This window comes from Puma concolor, chromosome A3 (genome assembly GCF_028749965.1).
Source record: "Puma concolor isolate L17-30 chromosome A3, mPumCon1.1.hap2, whole genome shotgun sequence".
In the NCBI taxonomy this organism is placed as follows: Eukaryota; Metazoa; Chordata; class Mammalia; order Carnivora; family Felidae; genus Puma; species Puma concolor.
Window position 1 is genome coordinate 127,975,439 of NC_141669.1, and position 25,313 is coordinate 128,000,751.

At 55.9% G+C, this 25,313-nt stretch overlaps 1 long non-coding RNA gene across 1 annotated transcript; it reads left to right on the plus strand.

The window, feature by feature from the left end:
* Positions 1–24,259, plus strand: LOC147582781 (uncharacterized). The gene is made up of 4 exons (XR_015249508.1): positions 1–526; positions 18,063–18,358; positions 18,571–18,679; positions 22,469–24,259. It is a non-coding gene; the product is annotated as an uncharacterized LOC147582781 (long non-coding RNA).
* The last annotated feature ends 1,054 nt before the right edge of the window (positions 24,260–25,313 follow it).

The following is a 25,313-nucleotide window of genomic DNA, read 5'->3' on the forward strand; positions in this document are numbered from 1 at the left end:
TTACAAACGATGAAGCAGGTGCCAGGAAGGTCTAAGTAATCTGTGCAGGCTTATGTGGCTGGTACGTGGCCCCGGGAAGATCCAAACTCGGAGGGACCTAACTCCAAGTGCCCCGTGTCCTCGCTGCCCGTCACCAGTTTCTGGAATCGATGGAGGAGAAAGCCACAGGGTGGGGATCGTCATCCCAACACAGGCGTGGGAAGAGAGCCCGAAACGCCCACCGGGGCCTCCTGTTGGATGCTCCAGTCCCTCCTTGTGGGAAGGCTCACAGCCCGTTCACCATTGCATAAAACCCCAGCAGCTAGGTTCGGTTTTCTACTCAGAAATTTCCACGACTCCCAAGCTGGGAGCTCCATGCGAATGCTCCCTGTGGAATAATCCAGATGGCCGAGCAAACCAAAGAGACGCCACAACCGCGTTCACGAGAGTAGAGGGAGCCCGATGGTCCTGAGGCCGTTCTGGGCTGACCGGCACTGGACGCCCGGCGGTCACAGGATGGCCCCCAGACAAGCCACCGAGGCCGAGGGTGAGGTGCCCTGATCGGCGCGGCCAGGGTCACATGCCCGGGGCTGGGAGGGAGGCCGCCCCCAAAACACCGGGGCAGAGAGCCAGGCGGGGTGGTTGTCCCGGGGAATCGTGCGCACGTTACCAGCAGAGGTGGGGGGGTGCGGTTTGGAAGGTGTGGAGAGAGGAAGAGGCACAAATGGCCCCTGTGCTCGCTTTAACGGTGCATCATAGACACCGGGCACGGCAACATTTCTGTTGAAGTGTGGGATTTGGGGAAGCCAAGTGGGTCATGCTCCTGTGTCAGGCAACCCCAGCCCCTCGAGACGACAGCAAGTGGCACTTGCAGGCCCTTCGGGCACCGGAAATGTCCGGTGTGATTTTACAAGTCCCCAGCGCGGACGTACAGCTGTTTGTCCCCTGATGGATGCTGACTGAGCACCTGCTGTGTCGGATCCTGGTGGAGGGCCCGGGCATGGATGAGACCCGAGAACGGCAAGGAGCTGCTGTCCCCCCCAGGGGGCCGGAGAAGAGGCAGGTAAACAGAGACTATCCGAGAGCGACCTGAGGGGAGTAAGCCGCGGGGGCACGACAGGGGTCTGTCACCTGAGGTCCGGGCTTCCCGGAGGAGGGGGCCCTGGAACGGAGACCCAGGAGAGGGGGGAGCTGCCCGGGGAGGGCCTGTGGGGAGAGGACTCCGGCAGAGGGAGCACGACCAGCAAGGGGCCCCCGGAAACTCTGTGTCACTTCTGGGGAGCAGCAAACTCTCGGATGTCCCTCTTTCCCGGCTCCTGTCTCTGCGCCTTCGCGAGGGCGGCCCTGTGGCAGCCAGATTGGTGGCAGCTTGGCCGGCATGAGGGTTCCGCCGGATGATTGGTGTTTCTTGACCCTTCCCTTCAGCAGATGCAGGGGCGCAGCTTCTAGAATCCACCCTGTTTGTTCTCAAACACGTTCTTCCAAGGCCCGAACGTTCGTCCGTCAGTGGAATTCGATTCACGGGTGCGTGCGTTCACTCACTCGCGCATTCCACAAAGACTTAGGAAGTGTCGACGACGTGTCTGACGCTGTTCCGGGTGCTGGGAACAGAGCAGTGGAAAAACAGACGTGCAGAGCTCCCTGCCCTTGTGGGCCAAGCGTCCTAATGTAGAAAGAGGAACGCTGCCACGAATGGAAATCGGTAAGGGGAGTGGTCTGGCAGGTCTGGCCGATGCTTTGGTGAGGAATAAAGCAGGGGAGGGAGCCAGGGAGTGTGTGGGATGTGGTGGGGGATGTTATTCTACAAGTGGGGTCCGGGAGATTTCCCTGAGAAAGTGACAGGCGAGGGAGCGGCCATGAGACTCTCTGGGGGAGGAGCTTTCCCAGCAGAGGTAATGGCCGTGCAAAGGCCCTGGGGTAGGCATGCACCCGGCATTTCCAGGCACAGCCAGGAGGGCGGTGGAGCCAGAGAGGAGGGAGAGAGGGGTAGGGGCCGGGGAGTCAGCAGTGAGCGGGGGGCTGGGTCGGGCACTCATTCCACTGCTGGCTCCGTTGAACTCGCTTCTTGAACACGACCCGGCCTCGGCCGTCCCACAGTCCCGTGGCTGCTGACGTGTCCAGTTTGGGCACCTGCGTGGCTGGGCGGCCCAGGGCCCGCTCTGCGCGGGTCTCTCATTTGTGGCGCTTCTCACGTTCGCTCCCTCCCGAGTCTGGCCCATTTATGGGTCTCATTACACCCTGGCCCGGAGAACGAGGCCGGCAAATGGCTCATAACGCATCTTTTTAAAGGTTAATGGTCACTGGCGAGGGAAGAAAGGGCCACGGAGCACGGATGTTCTCTTTGATGAGGAGGATTTTCAATTAAGTGAAATGAGGGCCACGCCTCCTCACAGGTTCCTGGTCTGATTACCAAGCAGCCAAGGAGGCCTCGGGGTGTCTCGCAGGCCGGGCCATCAGCCCCGTGTGAGCTCCGAGAGCTGTGACCTAAGCTGCTCCCACACAAAGGAGAGCGGGTCAGGCGGTCCCAGACCTGCCGCCTGCTCAGCCCAGGTGAGCCGTGTGCGAGGAGAGAGGGTTCCGGAGAGACCGTGCTCTGGCCAGTGACTTCTGGGACGGCAGGGTTGGGTCTGTTTTTGGATTCACTGGCCGCCCCGGCCACGGCAGGTGTGCAAGCCTGGGGTTGATCTCAAATACTGGGTCCCGCTCGGTCACCCCGGGGCGAGAAGGAAAATCGCCCCGAGCGCGCTCCAGGCCACACCTCGCCAAACTCCGGCAGCGTTTCCAGGGGACAGAGCTGCACGCGGTGTCTGTGCATTAGTCAGGATGAGTGTTGGCCGCTGCTGTAACAACACGCCCCAAGCCTTGACACGGACACCCAAGGGCTCTTTCTGCTCTGGTCTCAGGCTCACGTGGTGGCAAGGCTCTCCTGGTGAGACCTCCTCTAAGCCACAGCTCAGGGATTCAGGCTCCTTCAACCTCGTGATGTGACCGTGTTCACCTTGTGTGTTCAAGGTCCACCGTGTAAGGGGGCGGGAGACGAGGGGCTCGCGCAGAGGTTTTAAGGCTCGGTCTGGCCTTGTCTTCGGTCCCTTGCGCTTTTGTTCTCTTGGTCAGAACTCAGACACACGTCCCCAGATTCCCTGCAAGGAGGCTGGAAAATGTCATTGTCCTGCATATCTGGGAAGAGCAAGCGGGCTGGTGAGCAGGTGGCCAGACTCAGTCATACCTGATGAGATGGGCAGCGATCGGCCCCAGGAAGGAGTTGTTTATTCACCCAACATGCACTGTGTTCACTGAGTGGGCTTCATTCTAGGCACCGGGGACACGCGGGGAACATACCAGATGAGGTTCTGGCCTCAGGGAACCTCCATTCTCGTGGGGGAGAGACAACCCCCTGATAAACACGAATGTTTAAATAGTGTCAGTTACTGATTAGTGATAAATGCAGGGACAATAAAGGAAGACAAGGGCTGGAGAAGGAGGGGGTGTGCTATTTGACGTACGTGGTCAGGGAGGGGGCTGCTCTGACCTGGTGACACTGAGCAAGGATAGGAAGTGAGGGAGCAGGCCTGGGAGTCATCAGGGAGAAGAGTTACCAGGAGGAGGGAACAGAGGTGCCGAGGTGCCGAGGCCAGCATGCTTCAGACCGTTCAAAGACAGCGGGGAGGCTGGTGGGGCCAAGTGTGGCCGAAGAAGGCAAATGGGGGGCTTGGGGAGGTCGGGGCTGCAAAGAACATTGGTCTTTTGGGGGTGGGTTTCAGGTTCATTCTGAGCTCAGTGGAAAGGTCTGCAGGTGCTAGGACCAGGCAGCACCATGATGGGGTCCTGGGTCAGAGGGGCCCCTCCCGTGAGGCTGGAGACTTTGTTCTCTTGCGCCCTGACCGCCTCGTTTCAGAACCTCTGTGGGTTAGTAATTTTTTATAATTTGTTTTTAAATGTTTATTTATTTCGGAGAGAGAGAGACACACAAAGAGCATAAGCGGGGGAGGGGCAGAGAGAGAGAAACAGAATCCAACGCAGACTCCGGGTTCCGAGCTGTCGGCATAGAGCCTGATGCAGGGCTTGAACCCACAAACCGTGAGATCATGACCTGAGCCCAAGTCGGGCACTTAACGGACTGAGTCACCCAGGTGCCCCAGTAAATTTTTTTTACAAAAAACTTTTTTAACGTTTATTTATTTTGAGAGAGAGAGAAAGAGAATGTGAGCAGGGGAGGCACATAGACAGAGAGAGAGAGAGAGAGAGAGAGAGAGAGGGAGGGAAAGAATCCCAAGCAGGCTCCGTGCTATCCTAGCAGAGCCTGACATGTGGCTCGATCCCCCAAAGCGTGAGATCATGACTTGAGTCAAAATCAAGAGTCAGACGCTCAACTGGCTGAGCCACCCAGGCGCCCCTGGGGATTAGTAGTTTTTATTCTTTGCAACTCTGAAAGGAACATCTCTTTCCCAAGGCTCTGACTGTGCTCTCACACGGTCTGATATGTCTTATTTTAATAATGACCCGAAAGGAGAACGTGTATGAAATTCTGGAATTATGCAGGAGGAAACAAGGATTTTGAAGAGAAGCGTAAGCCTCATAAAGGCAAAGGGTGGATTAAAGGATGTGCGGGGCGGAGGAACGTTTCATTCAATAAAACCACACCTCTTGCTGAGCTCATTGCCACAACCTGTCTGGAGGGCAATTTGGCAACATGGGGCGACTACAACTAAAGGTGCATAACTTCGGGCCCCAGATTCCACGTATGGGAATTCATCCACGGAAATCATTAGAAAAATACGCAAAGGTGGATCGCAAAGGATTTTTGTAAGAGGAGAGACGTATCAAAGCCTCAATGCCTGGTGGGGTAGGTGGGCCGCAGAGACAGCTACGGGGGGGGGGGGGGGGGGAGGAGACAGGCCCAGAGAGCTTAAGCAAGTTACCCAAGGTCACACAGCAGGATGTGGCAGGGCTGGCTGGACTGCAGCCGGGGAGGGGACTCCAGAGCTGTTCCCCACTGGGCTTTCCCCTCCTCAAAGGGGAATGAGAATGTCTCTGCCCTGGAGGAACACGGAGATTTCTCTGGGGAGCTGGGGACGGAGTAGGGCTGGGAGGGTCTGAAATGTGGAGTCCTGGGGCCCAGTCCTTGGTGCCGCGAACACACCAGGCTCAGGCGGCAGGACTGTGGGGGCCAACGTATCCCCAGGTGGCCTCCTCAGCCACCCCCTGCTTGGGGTGGGGGTTGTGTCCTTTGCTGCCCCCCCAATCTGTCCCCTCTGGGCCCTGAACCACCAGCCGGGCAACCTGGCCTCCTGAACACCCGAGACCCTCCCCCCAATGTGGGCCTGGGAAGGAAAACCTGCCTTTATATGTGAAATCGGGTTATAAACAAGTCTATCAGGACCCAAAAGGCCACGTCGCAAGCATGGCCGGGAAGACTGTCACCATCAGTGGCACGGAAATGAGGGAGCCCAGAGGGACAGTGTCTGTCCAGAGATGAGCAAGACGGGAAGCGTGTGGTAGACAAGGGCAGGAGGGCAGAGACCGGCCTGCGGGAGGAAGCGGCCCCTTCTGGGGATCAGAGGGAGCCCTCGGCACGGGGACAGGAGGCATCGCTTACTGTCCTCATTACTGCCGCAGCCACTGTTGATGCCCTGACCTCAGCCACCGTGTCTGCCTCCGGGGCTGCCGTGAGCACGAAGTGAGGTAACCACGCGGGGCCGGTGTGCCGGCTGGGGCAACGTCAGCTGAGCAGAGCCACGCGGTAACAGGAGGAATAACTCCCCGTAACGTATTAATAGTCTTGTGCCTGTTTCTCTGGGCCCGGGGGTTGTTTGCAAGCCCTGAGAGCCTGCCCCCGAGGGCAGGTCACAGGCGGGTCTGGGGTCCCTGGGAAGGGCGGCCGGGCCCAGCTCAGAGCCCGCTGCTTCCTTGGGGGGCCGGGGCCCCACAGATGCCCCAGGGTGGGCTGGGGAGACGCCAGGGCTGAGGGTTCTGCCATCTGGTCTGTGCCCCCAACCTCACCAATACCCCGCTTTGGAGGCTGCTGGGCAAGCACTGGAGGTCGTGACCTGTCAAGGTCTGCTGGGCACCGCCCTTGTCCCGCCCCTGCCCTCCGGAGGAGAAAGTGGGTCACTTCCCCACCGCTGTGGGATAAAGGGTGTCTAGTCCAACACCATTCATACTGGATGTTTCCGGGCGCAGTTTATCAAGCGGCGGGTTGTGATCATTAGTGGGTATTGAAATCAACGTAGAGGGGGGAGCTCGGGGTTCGAGATCTGCAGTCACCGCAGCAGAGTAGACTGGGAAATGTCGTGCGTGGCAGGTGCCGAGGGCAGGCAGCGTTTGGGGAAAGCCCTGCTCCGTTCTGCTATAAACAGACGTGTGTCTGTGTGCATGTGAGTGTGTGTGTGTCACGGTGTGAAATCTGATTCTCACTGTGGGTTGCATTAAACAAAAGTTCAGGGGCCCGGGGGTGGCTCAGTCGGTTGAGCATCCAACTCTGGCTCAGGTCATGATCTTGAGGTTCGTGGGTTTGAGCCCCGCGTCGGGCTCTGTGCTGATGGCTCGGAGCCTGGAGCCTGCTTCGGAGTCTGTGTCTCCCTCTCTCTCTGCCTCTCCCCTGCTCGTGCTCTCTCTCTCAAAAAGTAAATAAACATTAAAAAAAGAGTTCGAAAAACTGTCTCACGGATTTTGTGAGTCCTATGACCCGACTGGGACGTCACCTAGGGGGCCCAGCAGGTCTGGGCTCTGTTGATTTGGGGAGATTGTAGAGCCTGGGAAATAAAAGTGAGGCAGAACTGCAGGATGGGTCACAGTGAGACAGCTCTAAGGCTGGCATAGTGATGAGTGCCGGGGCCTGCCTTCCACTGTCCTCCTTGTTGTCACTCGATCTGCACCCCATGTCCCTGCTTCCCCTGTTTACAGTGCTGAGAAATTAATGCTCCAAGGGGGGACCCTACTCCAGGTCGCATGGAGTTGGTAACAGTTCTCATGCGTCTTGGCTGGGATAACCCAGAGGAGCAGGTCTATGCAGCAGGCTCCCCAGCGGGGCAGGCATGGTGGTAACTGGCTAGAGGGAGCACGACCGCCCCTTCCCAGGATGCCCAGGCCCATCTTCTGACCGGTGCTCCCGGGCTGGGCTTGCAGTCTTGCAGGGCAACGCCTGGTTGCCTTCCAGAGAAACAGGCAGAATGCTGGCTGGCTCCGTCCCTTCCGGGTCTCCCTGCCCCACACCCAGCTGGCATCGTTTGGGCTCACCCCCCAAATAAACTACTTGACCTTGAGACCTCACCTCGGGGTCTGCTTCTGAGGAAACCAAAACCAAGACAGAGGGCGGAGGGCTTGCTTCTGGTCTGTGTTACATTCTGCGCGCCTGATGTGTGCCCGTGTGTGTGTGTGTGTGTGTGTGTGTGTGTGTGTACGCATACGCATGCGTGATGGATGGATTTTCCCCGCGTCGGGGGATCTGCAAGGCCGAGAAACGGGTGCACACCTGCGTCAAAGCTTTTCCACGGCCAGGCGGGGAGGCTGTGATCCTCCCATCCTGCACCCCTCACGTGGGGCTGGGGGGCGCAGGGCAGAGGCTGCAAAGTAGAGGAGAGTGGGGAGGGTAGGGAGGGGCGGGGCAGGTAGGCGGGGGGAGGGGCAGAAGGCGGCGGAAAGGAAGGGCTGGCGAATGGGAGGGGGGAGAGAAAGGAGGAGGTGGGTGTCGGCGGAGCAGGGGGGGGGGTCGGTGGCCACCTGACACGGAAACTCGAGTGTCCCGTCAGTGACTCCTCGGAGCTTAAGGACCGCGACAGCGTGAAACGCGTCCACCAGATCTTTGGGGCCGGTTTCCACGTCCCACACTCGGGGCCTGGACACGTGAGTGTGCGGACTGACACGCGCGCACACGCTGCACGGCCGCACACGCTCGGGCACAGACACGGCAGGTCACGTGCCATTCACACGCCAGGTCGCAGAGCCCCTGTGACCCTGCTGATCGTTACGAGCTTGACAGGACGAGCTTGGGGGCGAGACAGCGTGAAGCAGGAGCCGTAGTAACTGGAGTACCGTTGTTGACCGCGTTCGAAGTGCTTAGCGGGTGTGCGTATTAATCCCAAAGATCCACGGCGTCTGGCGGATCCCGAAGCGTCTTGCCGGTGGGGGGGGTGGGGGTGGAGAGCTGGGGGGTGGGGGCGGGGGGCGGGAAGAAAGAAAACTCGCGGGTTTGAGTCCACCTCCCACGCAGTCCCGGAGTCACTGCTGGACGGGGGCGAACGTCCGGGCACAAAACGTGGGAGAAGATCCGAACGCGGGCGCACACGGGGTCTCTCGGGACCGGTGGTGACCGGGCCCATGGAACACCCAGCTCCAGGAGGCAGGACTCCGGGCCCCGTGCTGCTCGCCTCTGGGGGTGGGGCCCGGGGAGCGGCGGGCTGGGGTGAAGGGGGAGGCAGGGAGAGCTGCAGAGAAATGGCCGAATTTGTTCCTCCGTCCGTAGCAGGGTCTCGGACCCCAAGGCCCGGACGGGCCCGGCAAGGAGAAGAAGGAGTGAGGACCCCACCAGCCACCGGCCGCGAGCCAGCACCTCCCGAGGGATTACCCCCGCCAGACACGGTCCAAGCAGGTGCGGATCCGGGCTCGGCCAATGCCAAGCCGAGCCGCGGGTCCTGTTACACTTTCTGTCGTTGTAGGGGGAGCACCCAGGGAGGCCGAGGAGCTGGCCGGGGTCACACGGCCGGCCAGGGGCACCTGGAGGACGCAGCACAGGAGTCCGGGCGGCAGATCCTGGGCTCGTGCCGGGAGATGATGGGGGGCAGTGGAGACGGCTCACGCTGGGAGCACAGGCCCGCCTAGAGGGGCGGCGGGATTTTGCCCACCGGTGGCTACACGAGAGGGTGTGGGCCCAGGGTGCCCCATCTCCTGGGACCTTAGGAGAATCAATCCGAGTCTCAAGTGAAATCTCCAGGCTTTCACACGTTGACCCTGGAGTCCCATGTCTCAAAAAACACCAAGGGGACACACGGGCGTGTCTGCCGGCTCCTTTGGGGCCAGTGTGACCTCTGACCCCAGGAGAGAAACAGTCATTCCAGAATGTCATGACCATCAAGGGTGGGCTGGGCGGCGTGGGGATCACAGGGACAGAGGAGGTGAGGGTGTCTCCCCTCCCCCCAACCGGGCCGCTTTTGAGGGTCACACGTTCAGGGGCCACCGCCCACCGAGCTAAAGCTGTGGGGGCCGCAGACTTCAGCGGGGTGACCTCTCCGTCCCAGCCCGGTGGCCGAGGAGGGTGTGCTGGGTGGGGGTCGGACACAGGGGTGCGAGGATGTGACGGGACCTGGCCCCGTCCCGACAAGCTCACAGTCCCAGAGCGGACAGTGACCCCCGTCTTCCCAGGGTGGCCCTGGCTGCTGGAAGTCCGTGGGTGCTGGGCCCGTGTTTCCAGTGGGCTGCACTGGCTGGAGACAGGGCTGGTCCGGTGGGCCAGGCCCCCTTCCCCCGCCCCTGCACGAGTCCCCTGACCCCCGGCCTGTAGCCCCTCCCCCACGCAGAGCCGCAGCCCCTCTGGGCCAGGGCGGAGGCAGGTCGGGACCCTGTTCTCCTGCCCCCTCGTGGGCTGAGCGGCCCCCCAGACGCCGGATGGAGGCCCCACCATAACCCTCTCCGCACAATGGCCGGCTGTCCCTGCAGGGTCGCTTGTGAAGGATGCCATGTGGCGGGGGCCGGATTTTGGCATCTGACGCGCTCCCATTCGCTCCCTGGGAGCAAAGCGGTCGTCTTTTGTGACTCTGATGGCGAACAACTGGCCGCGGTCCTTCAATTAGCCGGGGACGTGCTGAGCGGTGGCCTCCTGCCGGGCTCGGTAAACGTGCACGAAATCGGCCTGCCCGCGCTGCGCCTCCCTGCCGCCCGCGAGGCTCCGCTGAGGCGGAGGAGCCCCGTCCCCGATCTGGCTCCCGAGTCTGAGAACAGCCTCCGGGAGAAAACGCCAACCGGCCAGGGTTCCTGGCGGCCGCTCAATCCGGCAAATCATTTCTTGCAAATTACTTCTTAGGACTGAAATCTGGGCAGGACTCCGCAAGTTCTCGGGCGTCTGTAATCTGCCGGTGTTTAGCCGCCTGGACACATCCGAGGGCAGGCTGTCATCTGTGGGTGGGGGATGCTTTGGAAACCGTGGCCGCCCTGATCGGCCAGGTGCCTTCTCTGCTCCTTCTCCCTTTTGAAGAGGTAGTTATGGCCAGGGCGGGGGACCCAGCGGGGGCCAGGGCGGGGGCCGGGGCGGGACGGCAAGGCCCCTGTGGCGCATTCCGGGAGACCCCGTGTCAGGGGGGACGGGAGCGAGTCAAGCGCCATTTCTGTTGGAAAAAACCTCCGGCGGGTCCCGGGCCCTCCCTGTCCCCAGGGCCACCGGTCTGAGGCTGTGCATGGGCACGGGGTGGGCAGGGGTACAGGACGCGGCTGGAGGTATGGGGTCACCAGGCTCAGGGCATGGGCAGGGGGCAGGAGCGTGGATGGAGACCTGGGTGCTCACCCCAGCCGTGCAAATGAGAGAGCAGGCGAGGGGGAAGCCCTCGTGCCGGGCCGAGCCCCGGAGTCCCCGGGCAGCCCGGCAGCGGACGGCAGAGACAGCAGGCCCCGAAGTGGGCGCAGAGAGCCCGCCCCACTGCATCCTGCTTGCCCAGACCCCCTGTCTGCGGAGACCCCCCGGCAGGGGCCCCACACCCGTGAATATGCCGGCCCCTGGCGCTCTGTCTCCCTCGGGTCCCCGCAAGGACGGAGTCTCACGGCCCTGTTGGTGGCCCGTCGGTGTCTCCCGCTCGCCGCCCTCTGCCCGCGCCCTGCCCCAGGTGCTGGTCCTCCCTGCTCCTGGGGCTCGGCGTCTGCGCGGCCCTGACAGCCGGGGCTTGCTCCCCGGGGCTGGTGTCTCCCTCCTGCAGAAAGCGCCCCGCAGCGCGGCGCCACCAGGCCCCGGGCAGAGCAGAGACGGGCCGGCTCAGGGTGTTGGGCTCTGCTGCTTCCGGGCCTCCCATGGACCCTCCTCTCAGAGCCTCCCCTGGTGACTCCCTGTGTCTCCCTGTTGGAGCCCCCGGGTGACACCCCTCCCTGTGTAATCGGCAATTCCAGGAAACCTCTAGGGGTGGGTTGCGGGGAGAGGAGGTGAAACACGGAGGGTAGGGGAGAAGCAGGCAGCAGGGGTATTAATTTTTCTTGAAGAGTTGCCAGGCTGCAGTTAAATTCCTTGTCTATATAAAAGCGTGGGCACACACTCCGGGAAAGTGGTGCTTCAATGCCAACTGTGCTTGTCTTTCAATTATACCCTTTGCATGTCAATTTGGACATCTGGTCTCCTCACGGCACTTTTTTTTTTTTTTTTTTTAAATCGCTTGCAACATGCTGGATTTTTCACCTAAACAGTAATGGTGGACAGACGTACTCAGGTCAGACACTGTGCTCACTACAGTAACTCATTCATCTCATAGCAGCTCTATGAAATGGATGCTTATTATCTCCATTCCATAGAGGAGGAAATAGGGACAGAGAGGCTGATTAACCAGCCCAAGGTAGCCCAGCCGGTAAGTGGTAGACCTGGGATTTGAACCTAGGTACCCTGGCACCAGAGTCTATGTTCTTAAACATTCATTACAAGGCCTCTAGTGCTCCCAGGATGCAATTTCAGGAACTTTTGTGTGGGGGCAGGAGGAAGGACATTTCTCCGTGGGTCCCACGGGGCCAGCTGGGAAGGGCGGGGTTGGCTGTAACTCAGATTCCACTCGGATGCCCTCTGTGCCTGGAGTGCCCTTCCTGGCCCCTCCTGCGATGTGCTCCTTCTTCCTCTTCGGGCTGAGGTCGGACGTCCCTTCCTCATTCCGAGTCCCCATCCAAGCCCACCTGCCCGTCCCTCGGCGCTTCAGCCTGGTTAAATGTCTTCCCAGCATGCTTCATGCTCCGGGGGTTGCTTTGATTTCTTGCTCACTGGGTGTCTCCCCCAGGGTGCCGGGTCTGTGGGGGTAGGACTGGGGTCGGGGCCGCACCCCGGAGCCTGGAACTGGGACCGGCACAGGACGGGTGCTCAGGGGTGCCTGTTGTATGAACGCCACGCGCCGGAAGGAATCCCCAACATCGCCCCGTCCACCCTGCCCTCTCGACAGAGGAAATGAAGGCCGCCAGGCTGCACTGCCACACGAGCTCATGCCACGGATGCACGTGACACAGGTCGCTGACCTTCCGACAACAGAGAAGTCGTCTGTCCCGTCCCAGCTCAGCCTCCAGAACCCACGCCATGTGGGCGCCCTAAACCAACAGACCATGGGACACTGGGAGGAGGGGCCAGGGTGGAAAGGACCCCCTCCCACGTACACACCTGTATGCGGGGGGACAGAACATAAACGGGGGGGGGGTGGCTAATGCTTACCCATCCTCAGCCAGGACGGGGTTTCCATCCACCCTGTTTCATTTGGCTTTTCTGGAAGAAATCCTGACATTTCTCTTCTTCGTCTCCTCCTTCTCCTTCTTCTCCTTCCTCCTCTTCCGTTTTTTTTTTGGCTCTTTTACTCCGAAGTGGGGGGGGCATGGGCGGTGGTGGAATAATCACCTAGAAGATTTGCTTCCCTTCCGCATCCGGAGCTCGAACCAGGTGGCGCCCCGAGGAAGCGACAGTCAGTTGCTCTAGAGAGAAGCGTGGGCGGTTTCAGCAGCGCGATTTTCTGGCAAGAGGGGAGCGAGGCGAGTTTGTGCCCAAGGAGTCTTGGTGGGGGAGTCTCTTTCTAAAACCGAACTGAGTTTGCTCATCCTGCCTGTTGCTTTCATCGCAGAGGTGCCTGGAGACGGCGGGACGTGGGGGGAGCCCCATCCCGGGGCGGCAGGTGCCGCAGGATCCTCCGGGTCGGGGTCTTGGGGGGGATGCCTGCGGGACCCAGGCCTGGAGCTCTGGCCTCTCAGCGGGCTGACCTCCGGAGAGGCTCTCGGCCTCGCCGAGTCTCCATTTTCCTCATCTCTGCAGCGAGAAGAACGGTGTCCAGGGATGTTGGGGGAATTACCTAAATTGATGGACACCAGGACCCATCGCAGAGTGCAATTGCTCTACACCTGTAAATTGTTCCAAAAATCTGATGTCAAGTTTCCAGTGCTTGACAGGTTCTGATGTCTGTTTCTCGCCCATATTGCAAAGATAGTTTCCTCCGTGGTCCACAGTGGCACATTACTGTTCGCTAAACTGCACTTTATTCAGATTTCACTCGTTTTTCTGTTCTATGATCCCATTCAGGATCCCATATTGTATACACCGTGCACCTCAAGCTTTTTGGAACACGACCCAAAGTTAGAAATACATTTTAGGGCGCCTGGGTGGTGCAGTCGGTTAAGCGTCCGACTTCAACCAGGTCACGATCTCACGGTCCGTGAGTTCGAGCCCCGCGTCGGGCTCTGGGCTGATGGCTCAGAGCCTGGAGCCTGTTTCCGATTCTGTGTCTCCCTCTCTCTCTGCCCCTCGCCCGTTCAAGCTCTGTCTCTCTCTGTCCCAAAAATAAATAAACGTGGAAAAAAAAGAAATACATTTTACATCAGTAGACAATATATCCCTTTATGTAAATGGAAACACAATACTTTTAGCAACTGGGATATACTCTGGTGTTTTCTATCCTATCCTGTCCTATCCTATCCATTGTTTTCCATTCCATCCCACTGTATTCCATCCCATCCCATCCCAGCCCATCCATTTCTATTCCAACATAAAAATACCCTTCAAATCAAACCCACAAATGGGCCACTCCCTACCTGTGTTTAAAAACTCGTCTTGCAGAAAGACGTCCTCTCTCATTGCTTTTGCCACAGTGAGTAATAATTCTGTTTATCTCCTGGACCCACTGTGAGCTCCTGGCCCCGTGGGATGGTGTCTTCATTCTTCCTCGGACTCTGACACGGGGCACTGCCCTTGCCGTGTGGAATCTGTAAATGCCCACCACCTGGATGGCACAATGCAGAGACCCCTTTTTTCTGTTCGCTCATATTTTGTCATGACTGTCTATTTTTGCAGGGCTGGATGCTCCCCGAGTAGCCTCCACTTTCTCTGGAGATGTGGCTGGTTGGTAATGGAATGTCTGCAGGCCCCAGAGCTCAGAAGTAACCAGCCTGGCACACTTGGAAAGAGCTTTGCCCAGGCAATGGTGCAATGGAAGGGTACTCCCCCCACTGAGGTTCTAAAGGCATTTGAAGGGTTAGATCTGCAGGCAAACCCAGTGCCTGGAAATGAGTGGGGTGGTTTCAGTGACAATGACCGGGGTAAAGATAAGTGTCCTTCAATGCCTGGGACAGTCCCTTGCAATGGATTGCCTTGCACAAAACGCCAATAATGTCCCCTGTTGGTGTACTTTGCCAAGACCGGACTGAGACTGGAAATAGGAAGGATGATGGGAGTCTGTTTCGCCCCCTGCAGGCTTTCCTTCTCTCCAAATATCAGTCAGTAAGCGTTAAGCTGGGGGAGGCCGTCCCTGGGACAAGCGGTGGGCACGTTTAAGAGAACGCCTGGCCCTCAACGGCCAGGTTAGGCTGCAGGAGTGGTGAGTGTCGACGGGTCCGGGCTCCCCGGGTCCCCAGGCGATGGAATGCCCAGCAGGCTCTAGTATGGCGAGGAGAGGGAGCCACGGTCCTTCTGGGTAAATCCTCTGCAGTCACACCCCGGCGCGTCCTTCTAATCCCTGCCCCGCAAGGAACCCTTCCCCCTTCCTGCACACACACACGTGGAGCTCAGGCTTTCTGGGAGCGTTTCCCTGGGAATGGGGGACTAAAACTCCCTCTGCCGCCCCTGTGAGGGTGGGTCCATCTACTCGCCACCAGACGTCTGTGATCTGCCAAGCATCAGGGGCCCAGTGGCTCGGGCAAACGCCCTGGGTCCCCCTCGGTTCGGTCTCTCGCCCCGCCCCAGCCCATCAGCACGGCTGCCTCCAGAGGTCACCTTGCGTGGATCTCTTTCCTTCGTCTCCCTGCTTCGCTCGGGCACCAGCCACCCTCGCTTTGCCGCCCCGCTCGTGTCTCAACCTCTGTTCTGGCCCCACACGGCAGCCAGAGGGATCCTGGAAGAGAATAAATCAGACCACGTTTCTGCACTCCTCACATCCCTTGCCTGTGGCTCCCGTCACGTGCACGTCACTCTGGTCTCCCCCCGCCCCCCCCCCCCCCCAACCGCCTCTGTCAACCTTCTCCACTCAGGCCACACAGACCTCGCTCTTTTTTAAACACTCAGGCCCTTTACCCGCTCGGGGCTTTTGCGCCTGCTGCACGGACCCCCATCTGAGAGGCTCCTTTCTTGGTTCTTGGCACTTGCAGCTCTTACTCATCCTTCAGGGCTCAGCCGGAGAGACACCTCCTCCATGAGGCCTTCCAGGATTACCTCGCCTACAGAGGTCTCCATCGCCTCTTCCCTGTGCGTCACACCCACCCTAGTTTATCCTCTTAATGGTACAGATAATCACCTTTAATTATCATGTCTGTCCGTTACCCCAATCAAATGTCAACCCTGGGAAGATAGGGACAGTGTCTGCCTCGTTCAGTTTTGGCCTGCGCACCTCAAACAGGGTTCAGCGGCCATTTGGTGAATGAGGAGTAATAATAATCAAAGTATCCTCAGGGCAGGCTACGCACCAGTACCGTCGAAAGCCGTTCATGTACCAAACTCCTTTCATTCTATCATATTCCATGAGAGAGGCTGCTATCTCTGTCTCCAGTCTAGACAATGAAACGGAGTCACCGGGAAGTAAAGTGACTTGCCCAAGGGTGCCCTCCTGGGACTTGAACTCGCCCGGACTGAATTTAGAATCTTGGTGCTCGGCCGCCTCGCGCGCCATGGGGATGGACGGAACGTCAGCGGTCCCGGAGCCGTGATTCTAGAAGGCACACACGTTCAAGTGGTGGGGAGAGACAAATCGGTAAAAGTGAGAGATGGCAGCACGCGATGGGGAGCTCCAGGCGTGTGGGAGGGGGGTGTTCCTGTCCTAGGGCTGCTGTCACAGACGATCACAAACTTGGGGGATTAAGACAACATGGATTTTCTTCTCGTAACGGTTCTGGAGGCCAGAGTCCACAGTCAGTTTCACTGGGGCTAAAGTCAAGGTGTCAGCAAGGCTGGGCCCTTCTGGGGACTGGAGGGGAGAGTCCATTCCCTTAGCCTCTGGCTCTGAGTACCCCTCGCGTTTCCTGCGTGTTCGCCGGCTTGTGGCGCCCTCTCCATCTTCAGGGGACTTCTGCCCCATCCCTGCTTCTGTCGTGACACTTCCTTGGACTCTAAGCCTCCTCTTTCCCCCCTTGTAAGGACCGTCTAAAGACCTTTGTGGTTACACCGGGCCCACCCAGATAATCCCCATAATTTGCCCACCTCGAGAGCCTTCACTGAATCATACCTGCAAAGTCCGTTTTGCTCTGTAAGGTGAAAATTCACAGGTTCTGGGGACTAGGACCTGGGCGTATGTAGGGAGGGGTGCGCTGTTCAGCTGATTGCAGAAGGTGGTTGGCAATTTTAAATAGGTGGTGGGGGAAGGCCTGGCTGAGAAGACAATGTCTGGCAGACGTGGAGGAACCCGAGTGGTGGCCCATGGTGACCTCAGGACAGAGCCTTCAGAGAAAGAACAGTCACCACAGAGCCTGTGGCCGGCGTGTGGCTGGCATCATCCGGCAAAGGCCGGGAGGTCAGCCTAGCTCGGCTGAGTGGGGGAGGGGGCAATGGTGGGACATGAGGTCACAGAGGCCATGGGGACAGGCCCTCAGGGCCGTGGCAAGGGCCTGGGGTTTTACTCTCAGTAGGTGGGAGCCAGCGGGCTTCTGAGCAGAGGACAGACAGGATCTGATTCGGGTTTTCACAAGCTTTCTCTGGCTGGCAGGTGGAGAACAGTCTGTTGGGCGAGAGTGGAAGAATGAGGCCTGCTGGGGAACTTTGGCAAGAGCCCAGATGAGGGAGGCTGGGGAGAGGCTGCGATGTGCCCCCAGAGTCTCCTTCCAAACCAGATAATCCCGGGCCGGCTGCTGCTGAGAGATCAGGGCCGAGTCCCTCCCCAGGGAACGCTGTTGGCCAAAGGGAGCTGCTTTGCCCAAGGCCACTTTCTTTCCATGGGAGCCATCCGTTTCCAAAGACTGGCAAATCCGGGAGTATAAAGGTTCATCCCCCATGGCTCAATTTAGTGCATGTGTGAAGGGCCATCTTAGCTCCAGACCTCCCAGGATTGAGACCCCACCTAGACTGTGTGGGGTCTAGGCACACACACGCACGCACGCACACACATGGATTTTTCCCAGGGTCTCAGTCTACATAGTTTGTTTAAAAAATGTATTTCAAAATTCCTGGGCCTGTGTGAGGTAGAGTGTTTTATCCTTGAAGGTGTAGAATGATGGGTAGAGAAGAGGCGTTTACGTATTTTTTCGTCCAACACGGGCGCGCCCAGGTTCTTCACAGAGCCTAGGCACCATCACTGCCCGGGGAGACCCCGATTGTACAAGAAAAACGGAACAAACCAGATGCAAAGCAACACAGCCCCTTGTGAACTCTGTCAATGCAGTCGTCCGCTTGTGGATCTGTTCATTCATTTAACAAGTGTTGATCGTGTACCTTTGCTCCTATCCCGTCTGGTTTCCAGGACCCAGCAGTGAACAAGACAGATGTGATCCCTCTGTTCTCATGAGGTTCCAGTTTATGAGGATAGACAATATACAGCGACACAAATAAATATACAGAAAATTTCAGACTGTGAGAAATGCAGACTGGAAACAACATGGGGGATGGGATAAAGAATGGTGGGCGGTGGGGGGCCACTGGTTCATTTCAGGTGGTCGGGGGGGAGCTTTCCGAGGAGGTGGCGTGTGGACTGAGTCCTAAAGGGTGAGACGGGCTGGCGTGGGAGGTCTGAGGGAACAGTGTGCCAGGCAGAGGGAACAGCAGGTGCAGGGACCGAGGGGAGGAAACAGGTTTTGAGAATCGGAGGACTAGAAACGAGGCCAGCGTGTGTGAGTCATAAGGCCTAAGAGTGGTTGGAGATGGGGACATGGAAAGACTTTGCAAAGCATCGAGTGGGCCAGAAGGAGAAGGGAATGGTGTTGTCATTGTGAGTTATTACTGCAGTGACAGTGGGCTTTGTGTCCAGCCCTAGATTCCAGAGACGAGGAGGACCTTCCCACCCGTTCACTTCAGGAAGACCATGAACCTTCCCCTTTGCATCGCCATTGGCTGAATCAGGTCGGCTCTGCTGGCTGCAGACTCGTTCTCTGTTTATCAAAGGCTGTAGCAGGTGCATTAAAACGTATCAGCCCAGCCCCAGGCAGATGGAGGCGACACGGAGAGCTTGGAATCGAAAGGAGCTGCTGATCACCGTGACCCCAAGATACACCTGCTTGCTCTTTGTTAAGGAATTAGACACGATGCTTTCATCTTTAAAAACACGTAAATAAAACTCGAACTGTCTACAGAAATGGGACCCGGAGGGAAATCCTGTTTTACAGTTCCGGCATTTGGGGCGGTATTTCCACATTCCCTTCTGTTTGTGTAAAGGGTTAGACCGTGCAAAACTAGCTTCTCAGGCACAAGTTCATTTGTCCTCATTGAAATGTGCGGAAGGCATTTACATGTCACACATATTTATAATTCTTTTCCAGATCAAAGAAAGAAAGAAGGGAAGGAAAGGAAGGAAGGAAGGAAGGAAGGAAGGAAGGAAGGAAGGAAGGAAGAAAATGCCTGCAAATCCTTGGTCGTACATACTTTCTGGTAAGCACGATGACTCATTTCTGCATTTCGTCTCATAGTTCAACCTCTCCTTTCTCCGTAGCGAATGGTTAACACTACAAACCTGTTCTTCCACCCCTTTCATTCATGAGCATGTGGTGCGGGCATCTGTTACTTTTGTCCACCCAGCATCCTCCTCCTTTCTGGCAGCTGTGCTCTGACTTTATTTGGAGCAAATGATCCCTCCCCTCTTCGATCCACAAGCCTCCAGTTCTAGATTTGGCCTCAGAACCCAGGGGCTTGGCAATAAGAATGTTCTCCCTCTCCACTCCCACCCACACCCTCTTCGGTCAAGGTGGTTCCTGGGTGGCAAATGGAATTCAATGCCAGATTTGGTTGGATTTCCTGGAAAGAATATCTCCCTTTTTCTCAGGACTTGTTTCTGTGAGGCCGTGAGGCCGTGAGCCAGGCCACAGAGCAGAGAGATCCCGTTTGTGGGTGAGGTCAATGCGGAGGAAAGCAGCCAAGAACTGGAGAGAAATGGAATCTTGTAGACATTATGAGGACTCTTGGATCCAGCCATGCCTGAAGCCGTTACCCCTGGAGCAGGTTTTCTCAACCTTGCTACCGTTGTCAGTTCTGGAACAGATCTTTCTTTGCTGCGGGGGACTGTCCTGTACCTTGTAGGACATTTAACAACATCCTTGGCCTCTATCCACCAGATAGCACGCTGCACACCCTCCCCCTGCCCCCCCCCCCGTGACAACCCCAAATGTGTCCGGACATTGCCAAATAGCCTTGGGGCTGTGTGTGCGTAAAATTACCTGCGTTAAGAATCACTACCTGAGACTGCCCATAAGTTATGTAGGTCAATAAATGTCCTTTTTTTGTGCACGCAACACCCCCAGGGCGCCCGGTGCATTTGCTCCCTGCAGTTGTTACGAAAACAGGATAATGTCTATCGGGCGATTAAAAACAACGTTTTGTCCCGATCGTAACCAGTCCCGAACACATACAGGCTTCAATCACTTGCAAGAAAAAAGAAAGAAAGAAAGAAAAAGACGTGGGGGAGAAAAGAAAAAAATCACTGACGCGAGTGTTTCCAAATTTCCAAACATCTGGCGTTTTGGAGGCCAAGCATCCAAGAGTTTTGGTTGTTAATTCGTGGAGCTAGAGCAGACACTTACAAAGCTGACTTCTGTACCAGTCTCAGAGCAGGGCTGGGGAGGACTGTCTTGGTCGCAGCTGAATCTGAAACTCTCGCCTGGAAATCCTCACCTCCCCGGCCCCGTGGGGTCCCCAGTGTGTACACAACGGTGATGGGGGGGGGGGCGGGATCCTGGCATGTGGAGGTTTCGTCTAGGAAACCCTTGCCCAAGGAATGTTCTAGCACTCAGTTGTTGTCACTTGAAATGATGTCAGAGGCGTGATGCTGGCTGCATCAAGAGAACCGAACACTGAGAAGGGAAAGGAGCCGGGACTTTGAGGCAGGAACGCATTTCTGGTGTTTGGGAAGATAGCAGAGAGCTGGGACCTGCTTCAGCCCTTAAGTCTTCCTTTCCTCTAGGGAAGACCCCCAATTCACACCATCTGTGATGAGGGAAATGTTGGAGGCTCCCCTGGGCTCCTGTCCTTGTCTGGGGCCCCTGGGGATCACCACTTCCTTGATCTTGAAGTAAATTCGGGACTGGGGCTAAGTTGAGGCGGGTCAGGCACGGACTGGCCTTGGGCACAAAGATTTTGGGGGTGCCCCCAAATCTCAGTAAAAAAAGATAAATGTGATTTTAATGCAGTATTTTAAAAACCAGAACGAATGCAAAAAAAGTCCGCAACAAACAAAATATCAAATTTAAAAATAAAGACAGGATCTGTTGTTTTATTGGGAGTTAAAATTAAAAAAAAATTTGTTTTAAATGTTTATTCATGTTTGAGAGACAGAGTGCGAGCGGGGGAGGGGCAGAGATAGAGGGAGACACAGACTCTGAAACAGGCTCCAGGCTCTGAGCTGTCCACACAGAGCCCGACTAGGGGCTCGAACTCACGGACCGCGAGATCGTGACCTGAGCGGAAGTTGGACGCTTAACTGACTGAGCCACCCGGGTGCCCTTATTGGGAGTTATAATTTGAGTTGTATGCCTCTAATTTCCTGATTAATTGTAAAAACCAATTCTGCTTTTAAGTATTATGATGAGAACCATGGATTACTAAATAAATAAAAAACCCTAACCAGCCAATTTATATCAGAAACAAATCATGATTTTTTTTTTTTTTCTGAGACAGCTGAACCAGAATTTCACAATATTTTATGATCCGAGCAGATACTATTTTTGAGTCGTTCACTGACTGAAATGCCCAACCGAGTTGGTCAACAGGAACGACCCAAACAATTAAACCCTAATCTCAGTTGCAAACCTCTTTGGGTTTATAAATTCAGCTCCCCGAGTTCTTACAGTCATCTTCACTTGCCTCGGTCCCGAAGGATCCGCCTCCTGTGCCATGAGGAGTGTTTCTCAGGTCTGCAGAAACCCAGAGAAGAAAACTCATCTTCTGATCTGAAGGGAGATGAAAAGCATATTTTAACAGCGCATTTCCAATGCATTCTGTGCCCATCACAGAAGCATCCAAGTACCTACGTCATTTAGAAAGCTGCAGGAGAGCGAATAATGAATGCGGAATATGCGAACGATTCATTTCGCTTTTGAAAAAAATGCAACCCAGGCAGAGAAAGCTTCGCAGAAGATCTGAAGACAAAATAAAGTCACTGCTGTTTGCAAAGTCAAGGCAGTAATGAGATGATTAAGCCAAAACAAACCTGAGATTTAACCTTAACGGGAGTGAACATTTTAATTTTTTAAAAGGTGGAGAAAGTGCCATAGAAGGGTGTCTGAGGGTTACGGAAACTGTTAGGAAAACGAGAATTCTGTGCTCTGAGCTGTTCACAGCTCTGTCCCCGGGGTGTGAAATTAGCGACGGAGGCAGATTTCACAGGCACTTCGGGAGCGTGGCGGTGTGGGGCTGCGGATTTGCGACAGGGGCCTCCCCGCCAAGTCCTGCCCACTGGCAAGCTGCTGTCTCTATTCATGCAAAGCACAGAGAACCCTGAGTGTCTGGAGCGTTTTGCATTTATATTGAACACAGACTCTCCTTCCGTGGGAGTGAGTCTAGCCCTTGGGTGGAGCACCCCGGAAGGAAGCGTCGCGAGATGACGTTCTCACCAAAATCCTATTTTTCTCTTGTGAGAAAGACTCCATCCATATGGATTACACTTGTGGGAAATGCTGGGAAAATGTGTATAAAATAGGAATATGGTTAAAAACGTGAAACTTAAGATATCTCCAAGGGCAGCGAGGAATTCTGAGTCTGAGTTCTGGGTCTGAAACCACGGGTGATGGCGTCCCCGGGACACCGCGGTCTGGAGAGCTGGTTTGGGGAAATTTACTAGAGAAGAGAAACTTGGGGAGACAGCGGATGGGAGGAGGTTGTACTTCCTGATTCTCTTCCCGTCTTTCTGGGTTTCATCCAGGTGGTTATACAGGACAACGGCCCGCAAGTGGAATTATTCCTTGTCCCGCTTTCCACCTTTGTCGCAGTTATCCGAGCTTGGTGCAGGTCCCAGAATACAGTTACCCCAACAGCCGGAGAAAACAATGGCCTCAGGAGAAAGTCTTAGCTGTTTTAGCATCTTTGGACGCACCTGGGACTGTTGTATTGATTCACTTTGGGGAGCATTATATTTTCTAAACGCAACCCGATATCGATATCGATCGTTAGCAAATCGCTTCCCTTTCAAATGCGGTATTCACCCTTTTATGGCCTCCTTGCTGTTGGCAGGTGTTTGACATCTCCCAGACATGGTTTGAACTTTGAACAGTCTTATGGAAAATTTGAGATCGTGTCAGAACAGGCTCACCGCTCTCCCCCTGACACTGTAACAGGAACTCATACTGATATTGGCTTATTAAGTTACAGAGCATGTGGGTTCCCATCAGTCAACAGGTGAGTCAGCAATCCAAAGAGGTCTCCAAGGACCGGATTCTTTCCATCTTGGCGTTGTCTTCTGAGTGGACTTCTTTCTGCCCGAGGGAGGAGACCCTCCTGGGGACTGAGGGTCACGTGGGTTCAGAAGAAACAATCAGGCCGAGGAAAGCTTTGGAAGCTTTCTTAAAGGAGCAAGCAGGAAGTTTTCTAGAAAACTCCAGCAAACCCTTTCTGGAATCTCCTTGGCCCCAACTGCATCACATGTGTGTTCTTGACCAAATCACTGCCCAGGAAAATGGCTGGAGTCAGCTCCTCACAGGCCCGTGGAATGTGAGGGGGACAGGGGCTTCACGAGAAGCCAAGGACCCTTCCTGGGGAGGGTTGGTCATGGATGCAGTGGGCAGTCAGCGATACCCACCGGCTGCCTAGGAAAACCAGCCTCATCCGCCAGCCTCACTGAAGGCAAACTCTGTTTTCTTCTCCTTAGCGCTCGCATCGAACACTTCTTCCCACACTCCCCAATTCTGCAGCACAGCTGGGTGTACTGCAATTCAGTTCAGTTCTGACACTGTCCGCTCTGAGTTAGCGTCAGACCCCACAGGCCAAGGGCTCAGTCCCACAAGACCCCGCAGGCCAAGGACTCAGTCCCACAAGACCCCACAGGCCAAGGGCTCAGTCCCACAAGACCACCCCCATTTCAGACGCTAATCACAAGTCCTAGGATGTCACCTGGACTTCTGGCCGACAGGCTGTAATTTGGGGTTCCCGTGGCCACACTTTGTTGGATTTGATAATTTGCTAGAATGGACAGAACTCGGGGAAATACTTCCTTTTGTTTACCAGTTTATTACAAAGGATATAGGAAAGGATACAGGTGAACAGTGAGAGGAAGAGACACATAAGGAAGGGTCTGGAAAGGTCCTGAGTGCGGGCACTTCTGTCCTTGTACCCCATCCCCCCCGCCTGTGGATGTGTTCACCAGCCCAGATGCTCTCTGAACCCCATAGTTTAGGGATTTTTATGGAGGCTTTATCACATAGGCATGATCTGTTATCAGCTTACGCTGAAAGTTCCAGACTGCTAATCTTGGCTTGGTCCTTCTGGTGACCAGCTGCCATCCAGGAGGCCACCAAGAGTCGCTTCATTAGAACAGAAGACACTCCTATCGCCCAGGAAATTCCAAGGGATTTAGGAGCTCCGTGTCAGAAAGAAGATCAAAGGCCAAATGTTAGGACGAAACAGGGAGACCATTTTCACATACCCCTTCTTCCCTAGGGGCTGGTGTCTGATCCTCGAAAGTAATTTCACAGATGTGGAAATAGAGACGCGGAAAAGCGATAACTCATCCAAGTTCCCACAGCCAGCGAGTGACGGAGCTGAGCTTCGAGTCCATGCAGCTTCCCTCGGGACCCCATCCTTCCTCTTCTGCGGGTGGAGGTCACAAGTACCCTGCTGGGGAAATCGAGGGTTGAGTCCTCATATGTCACAGTGGCCTGTTGGCAACCAATGTCCCACGCCGTCAGAGGTAGACGTGGAGGAAATGTACCTCCCATACATCAATGGCGGGAGTGTTAAATGGTACGGTCACTTTGAAAAACTCTTTGGCCATTTTTTAAAATATAATTTATTGTCAAATTGGCTAACGTACAGTGTGTAAGGTGTGATCTTGGTTTTGGGGGTGGGTTCCTGCGATTCATCGCTTACACACAACGCCCAGTGCTCATCCCAACGAACGCCCTCCTCCGGGCCCATCACCCGTTTTCCCTTCTCCCCCACCCCACCATCCACCCTCAGTTTGTTCTCTGTATTTAAGGGTCTCTTATGGAACCGGAAGATATTATGCTGAGTGAAATCAGTCAGAGAAGGACACATATCATATGTTTTCACTCGTATGTGGATCTTGAGAAACTTAACAGAAGACCTCGGGGGAGGGGAAGGGGAAAAAATAGTTACAAACAGAGAGGGAGGGAGGCGAACCATCAGAGGCTCTTTGGCCGTTTTAGAAAGTTAAAACGTACATCTGTTCTCTGAGTCAGTAATTCTACCCCTAGATATGTACACCAAGAGACATGAAAACACATCCGGAAAGAGGAGGAGCAGGGACGCTCAGAGCGGCTCTCGCCGTAATAGCTCTAAACTGGAAACAACTCAAGCGTCCGTCGATAGGAAAACCACTAGTATTCGCAGTGGAATACCACTCAGCAGTGGAAAGGGAGCCACCCTTAAGGCAGGTCACAACATAGGCATTGTGAATCAGATGCGTCGCTTTCAGAAGTATCTAAGTTCAGGGGCGCCTGGGTGGCTCAGTCGGTTAAGCGTCCGACTTCGGCTCAGGTCACGATCTCACGGTCCGTGAGTTCGAGCCCCGCGTCGGGCTCTGGGCTGATGGCTCGGAGCCTGGAGCCTGCTTCCGATTCTGTGTCTCCCTCTCTCTCTGCCCCTCCCCCGTTCATGCTCTGTCTCTCTCTGTCTCAAAAATAAATAAAAACGTTAAAAAAAAAAAAAAAGAAGTATCTAAGGTCAGAAGCCACCGAAAAATGGTTGATCCCGGAGGTGGACCAGAGGTCGAGAGCGAGAGACCAAAGACAGATGCTACATTCTCAGCCTTTCTGTCCTTGTGGTAACTTAAGAAATCACGTATTATTTAGTTTAACAAAACCCAAAGGGTCCGTTTCTTCTCTCTGCCCCATGACTCTCA